Genomic DNA, 12,727 nt, shown 5'->3' with positions numbered 1-12,727 from the left:
AATGTGTGAAAGGTGTTTGTAAGAATCTCAATGTTTAAGAGATAAATGGTGTGCTCACCTGGTCCTGAGCCTGTGGGTCCCAGCTCTAGGTATAAAAGGTATTGTGCCAATTTGAGTGGGGATGGCACTACCCCTAGGAAGATGTAGCTGAGGTTTTCCCAAGAAAAAGGACTTGAAAGGATTTTAAATAAAAAGTAGTAAATTTATTCTATTGTAAAACAAAATAAAATAAAAACAGTATAATAAAAAAGTCCTTAATAAAAAAGTCCTTTTGTAGTAGCCAAAACGCGTTTCACTCCTTGCTCTGGAGCTTCCTCAGTCAGCTGTGATGCTTGGTCCTCTAAATCTTCCTTTTAAATGTTTGTAGGGGTCCTCCCCATTAAAGGTTGCAGTTTATATTGTCCAATCACAGTGATAGTTACATTTTTCCTATATGGCATTTTGTGTGTGTGTTTCTTTAATAGGTGCTAGTGTTGGGCGCCTTTTTTGCTTTTAATTTTCATTGGTGGACAGTGGTTGGCGGAAATAATCCGTTTTGTGTTCGGGCGATTGGCGGAAATGATGTCACGGACCCACGTGATCGTCACTCCGTCATTCCCCGGAAGTGTGCCGGCCTCTCCATGGCGCATGCGCTCCTCTGCGGTCAGATGGAGGGGGGAGACAGTGTGAAACTCACTCCGGCATTCTCCACCCATTAAGGAGTGTCGGAGTGGTCTTTGGCTCCTCCCCCCAGTTCGCCGCGAGCATGTAGAGTAAATGGAAATAGAAGTAGGTCAGGAGAGGCTGGAGAATAGACCTTGCAAACGTTCTTATATAAAAAACGAAGTTTATAATAAACTGCTGTGAATTAAAGTGCAATGAGGTGAATGTGCTATACAATAAAGTGCATCTATGTGGAATATATGGATAATATTAATAAGATATCCTTCTTAGTTATAATGTGATAGTAACATCTTTATAGACATTTCTTAAAGTGATAATGATTTTACATATTGAGTGGTATTCATAGATTATAAATCAATAGGAACTGTGACTTAAGCAGAATATTGAAAATGGCATAATATTGCATACAAATGATCAATGGAAAGAATACATCTACATATAATACCTATAAATTGGAGATTAAAAATGAGATAAAATGTAAAATTTATATCTGAAAGAGAGGGGGAAAGGTATAATTTATATGAAGTGGCATAACTCAAAATCTATATTCAACCCCTGGGGTTTTAAGGTCCCAAGGTTGAATATCCACTTCATCTCACTCTGTCCTAGTGTTTTAAGAAAATCCCCTCCTCTCCAATTCCCTTTAACTCTCTGTATCCCAATAAACTTAAGGAGTGTGGGGTCGCTGTTGTGTGTGGTAGAGAAATGGTGGGATACACTATGTCCCTCAAATTTTTTCTTAATATTCCTGGTGTGTTCCTCTATCCTGATGTGTAATTTACGTTTGGTGCGGCCCACATACTTAAGGCCGCATGGGCATTCCAACAGATATACTATATTGTTGGAGTGACAGGTAATGAGGTCTTTAATTGGAAATTCCTCTTTATTATTAAAGTTCTTAAATTTTGTGATGTGTCTTTTTTTGTTATTCGTGTTTCTACATGCTAAGCATGTGCCGCATCCATAGAAACCTTTTTCTTTGTCCAGAAAGGTAATGGGTTTGGATTTTTTGAAGTGGTTTGTTGCCAGAAGTCTGTTTAGACTGGCCGCTCCCCTAAATATTACTCTGGGTTTAGGTGGTAGAATATGTGTTAAAGTGTCATCCTGTAATAGGATAGGCCAGTGTCTATTTAGAATTTTTTTAAAAGTTCTATTGTTGTGACTGTAATCGCAAATTATAGGGAGATTCATTTGTTCCGTATTTTCTTTTTTGTTCTTTTCTTTTAATAATGTGTTTTGTGAAATTTTTGAAACGTGTGCTAGTGTTTGTTTTCATTTTTCTTCCTCATATCCCTTCTCCTGTAAATCTGAGATTAGTTTATTCGCTTGCTCTTTAAAAGTGGTCTCATCTGTGCAATTTCTTCTGATGCGTATAAGTTGTGACTTAGGGATACCCTGAAGCCAGGGAGAAAAATGGCAACTAGAGGTGTGGATAAAACTATTAACATCCACATCCTTAAAATGGGTTTTAGTCTTAATCTGATCATGTTCTATAAAAATATCTAAGTCTAAAAAAGTGACGTGGTGTTGACTAAAATGGGTGGATAAGATGATACCCCATTCATTATGGTTAAGTTGATGTAAAAAGGTTTGGAGGGTGGTCTCAGTCCCTTTCCAAATAAAAAACAGGTCATCGATGTAACGGCGATAGGTCACCAGGCCCTCCACCCAGCCATTATTCTGCTGTAGATGTTGACGTTCCCAATCTGCCATTAACAGATTGGCATAGCTGGGTGCGAACCTGGTGCCCATCGCCGTGCCACGTGCCTGTAAGTAAAAGGTGTCGTTATACCAAAAATAGTTACTGGTTAAAATAAGTAGTATTGCTTCCATGATAAAATCAATCTGGTCAGGTTCAAAGTGATGAGATTGTGATACCGGAGAAACTGACGGAAGCCAAGCACAGAGAGATGGACACAGGTTTCTTCAGGAAGGAAGAGATTCTTTATTGGATCACCGATCGGGACTCAGAGGGACTAATGTCACCAAAATACAGCAAGTTCTGAGCCCCGGACAATAGTGCAGGCTCCTTATATAGGCATATAACTCCTCCCATATTAAGCTCCACCCGCACATTCTCTTGACCAATCAATACAAATAAGAATTAACTTCCTGCTTGACCGCATGGCTTGTCCAGCACAATGGAGGAGGGGAATACTACATCCTGTATTCTTGCACATGCTCCGTACACTACTGATCGTATCTTGTCTCGTGCAACCAACTGATCGATACGTCAGCATATGCACGTACACATGCCACGTGGTAATCTCGGCCTACTAAATTTATTTTTACCGAGATTCCACCACATTCCCCCCTTTGATGCCTCTTGATATTTCACAATTACTTGAGGCATCACTTAACCTTAGTTTGCATACACCGCAAGTTACCTTGAACCAGACCAGACTTATCTTATGATGTGAATCTTCAACACTCATCTTCCTGCATTGGTTCTCCCTGATCTAGAGCCTCATATTTATAAATTGCCATTATCTGTGCAGCAGCCTTCCTCTCTGCTATATTTTCTATCAGGCTTTGCACAGACCTAACTACTAAGGGTATAAGACACGGCAGGAGTAGACACAACATTAAAATCAGTAGGACTCCACCTACCACTGCCTTAAGCCCTCCAAACCAATCATACCAGCTACCAAACCAACTGCTTGGATTATACCCTTTCCATACCTCAGTAGGCAAATGCGCTAGTTTAACCATATGGCTAGTAAGCTCAGCTATTGCTTGCCCTTCGTCATCTATTTGAAGACAGCAATTGCTCAGGTTAAACTTCCCACATACACCTCCCTCTACTGCCAAAAGGTAATCCAAGGCTAATCTATTTTGGTAGACTGCTGTCCTCATCCTGGTATTATGCTTCGCTAGAAGATTGAGCGCTTGTGATGTCTCGTTAGTAATAATCTCAACCACCGCCTGTAATCTTATAATACGGTTGAGCATATAAATAGGGGTCCTATAACCAAAGGTACCATCCTCTGCCCAAGTGGCTGGCCCATAATAATCTATAATACGCTGGGGAGGCCATTCATTCCCAGGCGCCTATCTCTATGGGTCCCCTTTTCTTCCTATGATTCACATCATATACTTTAACACCTAAAGTCTCACCTGTTTCAATAGGTAACAAGAAGAAGGATGGTTTGAGCATACCCAACACACATGCCCCTTCCCAGTCCTGTGGCAACTTCGAATAGGCTTTCTTACCACAGATCCTGTACAAATTTGCTGGGGCTCTCCAGGTAGATGTGATAGATAGGTCAAACCACACATCCTTTAAATTGGCGTATCTAGCAAACGGGTTAGATGGTTCTGAGACATTTAAAGCCGACCACCAAGTTGTATTCTTTGTATCATCATCATAAGCTTTTTGCCCTAGACAAGTTAATTCTCCTACAGAAGTATTATACATTATTCCTTTCCTTGCTATGCAAACATAACCTATGATGGAGGTCTTTAATCTCCACTCAGATTTACCTCTAACACTCATATGATAATCGGCTTGTGTAGATATTAATTGGTCAACTGCCTCAGAACCGGACATTACCTCCTTTGCTTCCCAAGGCCATTGGTCTCCCATGTTAGTACCTCCTCACACATAGCAGTTGGTAACATTAAGACTACCGGCAATACTTTCGGCTAAATCAATGAACAGGTTTTTAGCATTATGGGGGATCTTATTATCTATACTCATCTCTTCATAAAAGGAATGGTATACCTGATGAGTTTGGGAGGATACCGTATCAGTCTCTATCCCTATAAACAATACTGTCCCAGGATCTAAACCCGTCCCATATATTTGAAACCCAAATAAATTACCATACTTGTCTAAGAACTTGTCGGGGTTATTTATAAGTATATGGACTGGATTGCATTCCATAGACTTACAATATGGGCTGGTAGGCAACTTAGTAACAATCATATCCTTGTCTACTGTCTGTCCCCAAGTTGCCCACCCCACCCAAGACCAATATGGGCAAAAGTTATAATCTCTATTTGGGCATCTAGGACTCACATATTTATTTTTACTACTGGGACAAATATATTTATCATTAGACCCATACGTCCTCTCCCATCTAAGATCCCCACATACATTCCACGGCTTTCTACCACTTGATATCGCCTTACACGCATCAAATAGCAGAACACCCGAAGAATATACGGATTCTAATACTGTCTTGTTAATTAGGGTCCCCTGAGGATCTCCATTCCTGAGAGTCAACCAAATTGTACGAGGTTGATACTCCGGACTGAAGCACTTAGGTTCTCCTACTCCTAAATGGCACACACTATGTTCTATATTTAAGTATCTACATCTTGATACATCTCCTTTACACTCGTATTGTGAATGCCAAATTAGGGTTTGGGAAATATGGTTACCTGTTCTTGTAGTCTTAATGCATACCTCACAGCTAGGAGTGTCGGTACCTCTACCTTCCTGAATATAAAAATATACATAAATAAACATTATCATAAACACATCTTTCGTCGTCATCCTCAGTCTTCGTCCGTGCGAAGGCACCTCAGCTTCCAGGATGTAAGGGCTGCAGGGAATGGAGTTCTGCTCGTCTTCACAGGAGTCCCTTCGAGACTTTCCCTGGCTTATACACTATACGTCGGTGGGCGGACAGGCTTTATTATGGCCTTCTCACTCACGTACCAAGTCTCTGAAACAAATACAATTTTGTAATCCACAAAGTTCCTCGTCACTCCGACTGAGTCGTGCGTTTTAACCGGATCTTGCAGGGATTCTCTGGATCTGCTGTAACTTGCCAAGAATCGACTGCTGCTGGTTTAACCCTGGAGTGATGTATCCACGGAGTCACTTCGGCTACTTTTATCGCTGTAGGGGTAGACAAAAGAACAACATAAGGACCTCTCCACTTGGGCCCTAACGGTACATTATTCCACTCTTTAATCCACACTTGGTCTCCTGGGTGGTAACTATGAACTGGGGGATAAATATTCACAGGTAATCTATCTTGTACCCATTTCTGTACCTCCTCCATAGTCTTACCCAACTCTACAACCTGCTGCCGGGTAATTCCTTCTCCCAACTGACTCAAATCCCCCCTTAAGTTACCAAGTACGGGAGGTGGTCGCCCATACATGATTTCAAAAGGAGAGAGGCCCATCCTTCTGGTAGGGGTACTGCGGATTCGCAATAGAGCTATGGGTAAGAGAACGTTCCACTTAAGTTGGGTTTCCTGACACATTTTAGCCAACTGATTCTTAATAGTTCTATTCATTCTCTCTACCTTACCAGAACTCTGGGGTCTATATGCTGTGTGAAGCCTCCACTTTATACCAAGCATATGAGTCAATTGTTGTAGGCACTGATGAACAAAAGCTGGACCATTGTACGATCCTATAGAGCAGGGTAGTCCATATCGGGGTATTATTTCTCGTAGCAGGAATCTCACAACTTCTCCTGCTTTCTCTGTACGAGTAGGACATGCTTCTACCCAGCCTGAATAGGTACACACAATTACCAGCAGGTAACGATGTCCACCCGATTTAGGCATCACTGTAAAGTCAATTTGTAAATCGGACATGGGGAGTCCCCCCATAAACTGGACTCCTGGTGGCTTTACTGGTCCTTGTCTTGCATTATTTTTAGCACACGTTACACATCTTCGTACAATGGCCTGAGTCAAGTTGGACAATCTTGGTATGTAGAAATGTTTTCTGAGAGATTCTTCTGTGCTGTCTCTCCCAGAATGTGTCCCGTTGTGATAGTTTTGGACAATTTCTACCGCTTGTGATGCTGGAATGACTATTCTTCCATCTTCTAACTGATACCATTTGTTCTCCAAATACTTTCCAGGTTCAGTCTTTAACCACTCCTCTTCTTGAGCTGTATAAACTGGAGTCCATTGAGACAGTGGAGTTGGTATAAGAGCAGCTATATGCCCCACATATTCCTGTCTTCCCGATTCAGCGGCATGCTTAGCTGCACTATCTGCCATCCGATTTCCCTTGGTTACATCACCATCTCCTCTCAGATGCGCTCGACAATGTATGATACCGACTTCTTTCGGCTCCCACACTGCTTCCAATAGTTGTAGGATTTCAGTTGCGTACTTGATTTCTTTGCCTTCTGAATTCAATAGTCCTCTTTCTTTATACAAAGCTCCGTGGGCATGAGTGGTTAAAAACGCATACTTGGAGTCCGTGTAAATGTTCACTCTTAAACCTTCAGCCAATTGTAACGCTCGTGTCAGTGCTATCAATTCTGCCTTTTGTGCTGATGTTCCTTTCGCCAGTGGCCGAGCTTCTATCACCTTGTCTATTGTTGTTACTGCATATCCTGCATAGCGGATCCCTTCTTTCACATAACTACTGCCGTCGGTGTAATATTGAACGTCGGGGTTCTGGATGGGAAAATCACGAAGATCTGGTCTACTTGAAAATACTTCATCCATTACTTCCAAACAAGCATGTTGACTTTCAGTAGGTTGTGGCAAAAGGGTAGCTGGATTTAAGGTGTTTACAGTCTCTAAATGCACTCTTGGGTTTTCACACAACATTGCTTGATACTTGGTCATACGGCTGTTACTAAACCAATGATTTCCTTTGTAATCCAACAACGTCTGTACTGCATGTGGGACATAAAGTTCTTGACCCAGAGTGAGTTTATCGGCTTCAGCTACTAGCAGGGCGGCTGCAGCTACTGCTCTTAGACAAGGTGGAAGTCCGCTGGCCACTGCATCCAGTTGCTTAGACATGTAGGCAACAGGTCTTTGCCATGATCCCAAGTACTGTGTCAATACTCCCACAGCCATTCTTCTTTGCTCATGTACATACAGGTAGAATGGTCGTGTGTGATCAGGTAGACCTAATGCTGGGGCACTCATCAAAGCCTTCTTCACATCTTCAAATGCCGTTTGCTGTTCTTGAGTCCATAAGAAGGGGTCGTGCTCTGTACCTTTGATAGCTGCATACAGAGGTTTTGCCAGTATCGCGTAGCTGGGAATCCATATCCTACAGAAGCCTGCTGCCCCCAAGAATTCTCGCACTTGTCTTCTATTCTTGGGTATCGGTATTTGGCACACAGCTTCTTTTCTCTCTGGCCCCATAATTCTTTGACCTTCAGAGATATGGAATCCCAGATATTTGACAGTTGGCAAACACAACTGAGCCTTCGTTCTAGACACCTTGTATCCTGCCTTCCAGAGAATGTGTAGTAGATCGTGCGTTGCTTGCTGACATATTTTCTTTGTAACTGCTGCTATCAACAAGTCATCTACATACTGTAACAATACACACTCTCCTGGGATGGACTCGAAATCCAGTAGATCTTGACTTAGAGCTGAACCAAATAGGGTAGGTGAATTTTTAAACCCTTGGGGCAGTCTTGTCCAGGTCATTTGGCGTTTTGAGCCCGTTACAGCGTTCTCCCATTGGAAAGCGAAAATACATTGACTTTCTGCGGCAATTCGGAGGCAAAAGAAGGCATCTTTGAGGTCTAAGACTGTAAAGTAAGTAGCCCCGCCCGGAATTAAAGCAAGCAGGTTATATGGATTGGGTACAACTGGATGTATACTAACAACCGCATCATTGACTGCTCTCAAGTCCTGCACAGGTCGATACTCATCTGTACCGGGCTTTTGAACAGGCAGCAATGGGGTGTTCCAGGGGGAAGTACAGAATTTTAGGATACCATACCGTATGAACTTATCCAGATAAGATTGGATGTTCTTCTTAGCCTTCTGCGGGATGTGATATTGTCTTAGGCTCACTGGATAAACCCCAAGTTTTAGTTCAATTTTAATAGGTGGAATATTGCGGGCCAGTCCTGGTGGGTTGTTCTCTGCCCAAACTCCTGGTATGTTGAATAAGGACTCATCACTCCTAGGGTTTTGGCTAGTCAACGCTGTATAAAGTCGCCACTCTTCTTCCTTTGGTACGGATAATGTCATAATACCTGAAGGTCCATTAAACTTTAAGGATGTTGTTCCATTTGGTAGGAACGTAATCTGCGCTTGTAACTTAGATAGCATATCACGTCCCAGCAATTGGACTGGACATTCAGGCATATAAAGGAATTGATGTTTTACTACGTGGCCTCCCAATGTACAGAGTCGACTTTTAAGAACCGGTTTTTCAGCACTTCTTCCAGTTGCTCCTATTACAGTAATAGTCCTTCCAGATGGAGGAGCAACTAGATTAGTCACCACTGAATGTTCAGCACCAGTGTCGATCATGAACGCACTCCTTTTTCCCCCTATTGATACATCGACCATAGGCTCCGCTCGACCAAGGGGGATGGAGCCCGGTCGGTATCAATAGTCCTCCATGACCGTGTCAGCCAATCCTACAAAGTCCCTACCTTCTCTATCGCGGGACCTTTGCGCTGCTGGAATATACCTGTCTTCCCTAACACTTCCTCTGTTCCCATTGCTCCCTCTATTACCATTACTCCCTCCGGGGCCTCCTCTACCTCTCGCTCTGCCTCTAAAGTTTCCATAACCTGTCCTAGGTCTGTCTCTCTCATACTGTTCTCTTCGCGGACACTCATTTCTCCAATGCCCTTCTTCCCTACAGTATGCGCACTGATTTCTACTTAGAGGTTCCTCATTCCACTTACTATCGCCTCTATCTGGGCCCCGTCTATCTACGCCTGCGATCGCTACCGCTAGCATATCTGCCTTTCTACGCATCTTGCGCTCTTCCTCTTTCTTACTTTCTGTTTCCCTGTTCATGTATACTTTATTCGCTACCTCCATTAGTTGGGTGATAGACATACCTGCAAACCCTTCTAACTTCTGTAGCTTGCGCTTAATATCTCCGTAAGCTTGGCTGACAAAGGCGGAGTTCACCATTCGGGAATTATCTGCGTCTTCCGGATTAAAGGGGGTATACAAGTGGTATGCCTCCAATAATCGGTCATAAAAGACACTGGGCGCTTCATCACTTTTCTGAATCACCTCAACTGTCTTCGACATATTAATGGCTTTCTTTCCTCCGGCTTTCATGCCAGCAATTATAGCGTCTCTATAGGCTTTAAGTTGGACCATATCTGCGCCATTAACATTCCAGTCGGGATCGGTGTTAGGATAATGTGTTGCGGCCCATGCTGATGGATTGGCTTGATTCAAAGCACGGGCTTTACCCTCTAGCGCTTTAATGGCCGCTTGATTAATTCTTGTCCTTTCCTCATTATTGAACAAAGTCATTAATAACTGCTGGCAATCAGCCCATGTCGGGTTATGTGTCTGAACTATTGAGGTGAACAGATCGGTCATAGCTTGTGGTTTCTCAGTATACGAGGAATTGTGGGTCTTCCAATTCAAGAGATCGGTAGTCGTGAACGGGACATATACGAAGACTGGGTCAGCATGTGCCATTTGACCTGCGGCATCGATATAGGCTGACCCGGGATTCAGACGAAGAGGCATCTGATAATGTTTTAATTGTTGGGTACCAGTCAGTTGTCGGGTTAGTATGGGGCTACGTGGAGGGGCGTCAGTTAGAGGTTCCGGTCGGGGGGTAATAAAACATGAGGATGTGGGAGCTTGGTTTTGGGAAAAATTAGTAAATAAAACACTTCGAGTCGAGCTAGAAGAAGCTTGACCGGAAGTCTGAAGTGGCGCCAAATCAGGATATTCAGATCTAATGGGGGTTGGTTCTGGTTCCGGAAGGGGAGATTTAGTACGAGAGGGGGTGGATTCTGTACTGGAGGAGGAAGCGGAAGTGGATGGGGGCAATGGGGGAAGGGGTGCAGGACTTCCTGCATTCGCGTCACTTCCTCTTAAAGGAAATTAAGGGGGCGGCAAAGGGATCTCGGACTCAGGGGGCGTGTCCAAAATGGGCCTAACACCAGTCCTAGTGGACAAACAAGTCCTAGCCACCATGAGGCGACATTGCTCCGCGTGGCATGTCTGAATCCATTTTGGCGAGTCATTTACGGCCTGTCTCCAACAATCAATATAAGGAAACTGCCCGTAAAGTTCAGGCCTACCCGATACAGCCACGTGTAAGCGCTGTACCAGAGTTGGATCCAAACTGCCACGTGGCGGCCATGCCGCAACCAAAGTAGGCCACTCCCTAGTACACAAAGTGACCAAACGTACAGGAGACATTTTAACCCCAAAATCACATGTTTTGAATCCCTTTTTAAAATTCTTCACCATACAACCTAAGGGATCCGGAATCGTTGACTCCGACGCGCCCATACTTATCAATGGAACGTCGTTGACAACGAATACTATGCACGCGTACTATTCAACAATCACACCCGTTTCCTCTGGCAACAGCACCACGTGGTACGGTTACCAAGTGAAACGTACAAAATAACACAATAAACACTCAGGGAATTCCCGTACACACACAGCTGTTACACCAGTCACTAGATAATCAATATTATGCCCTTTGGCGAAACTATACAGTCACCCACGCTATAATTCTCTATATATGAATTACCCGTCTATAACACACCCCAGTAACATCGTCTTTTACAAATAGCGGTTACAGTACGGTTAGCATAGGTCAAAGCACAATTTAAGGTCACAATACAATTATTAGTGGTTATGGTGTTAAACATGCAATAGACGACAATGATTAGTACTTATATACAGTGTCAGTAAATATACATGGTTATGGTACCGTGCACTATAATACAGCAACACACTATTAACACTCTCGCTAGACGGCTGAGCTCGCGCTATCTAACAAGATATACACTTTACTAACAATCTTTAACACATTTACAATTCCCAACTAAACTATTGGCCAGTACCTTGAATGGACTACCTAAAACTATCTACATCCGTTTTGGTTAGCCACACTGCCCAAGCACCACATATAGCGAGCTAGAGGACCGAATTTACACAGACGCCTCTTAGTCGATTACTATCAAAAATCTAGTGGGTTCCAAATTTACACGCCTTCCCACTTAGCCAAGATAGGTTGAGAGCTAGCGAACCGAATTTACACAGACGCCGCTTAGTCTCCCGGTCCCTCCGACCTAGCGAACAAAATATACACCCTAGAACGCTAGTCTAGACAAGACACCGGTGTCCGGCTAGGGCTATTTACACCAGAACCCCGCCTGACTAACAAAATCAAACGGTCTGACTAAAGAGCGTTCGATCGAGCGGTGCGCCTTCGCTCCTTCCCTCCGACAGAGGGGGCAGATTCCATACACAAATAACCCCTTATGGGCCTACCGCACAATCGGTATACCCCTAGTGGGTCTGCCGTCTAAAACAGCAGTTGTCTTACCTCCTCGTTCCTGAACCTGAGTTCACACTCATCGACGGGGACACCCCAGCACTTCTTACGTAGAGGCCGATGATCTCCTGGACAACAGACCAGTGGCGCCGAGACGAAGGGAGGTCCACGCAGAAGTTCAGGGGTGCAGCCGTAGAGAACGTGGGCAAAGATAGACCGTCTCACGCCTCTGCCTCTCAGCTACCGTTGAACGATGAGCTTCCCGGCCAATGCACCAAATGATACCGGAGAAACTGACGGAAGCCAAGCACAGAGAGATGGACACAGGTTTTTTCAGGAAGGAAGAGATTCTTTATTGGATCACCGATCGGGACTCAGAGGGACTAATGTCACCAAAATACAGCAAGTTCTGAGCCCCGGACAATAGTGCAGGCTCCTTATATAGGCATATAACTCCTCCCATATTAAGCTCCACCCGTACACATTCTCTTGACCAATCAATACAAATAAGAATTAACTTCCTGCTTGACCGCATGGCTTGTCCGGCACAATGGAGGAGGGGAATACTACATCCTGTATTCTTGCACATGCTCCGTACACTACTGATCGTATCTTGCCTCGTGCAACCAACTGATCGATACGTCAGCATATGCACGTACACATGCCACGTGGTAATCTCGGCCTACTAAATTTATTTTTACCGAGATTCCACCACAATTGTTCTAGGAAAAATTTGGCTGCTGCACATCCCTTTTCGTGTGAGATGATGGTATAAAGTGAGCTGACATCAGCGGTTACTAAGAAGTAATCCTGTTCCCATTTTAGGGTTTGTAGATGTCTCAAAATGCTCCCTGTGTCTTTTAAATAACTTGGGGTGTTGTGT

Source organism: Pelobates fuscus, chromosome 3 (assembly GCF_036172605.1).
Source record: "Pelobates fuscus isolate aPelFus1 chromosome 3, aPelFus1.pri, whole genome shotgun sequence".
NCBI lineage: Eukaryota > Metazoa > Chordata > Amphibia > Anura > Pelobatidae > Pelobates > Pelobates fuscus.
This window is presented reverse-complemented; position numbering follows the sequence as displayed.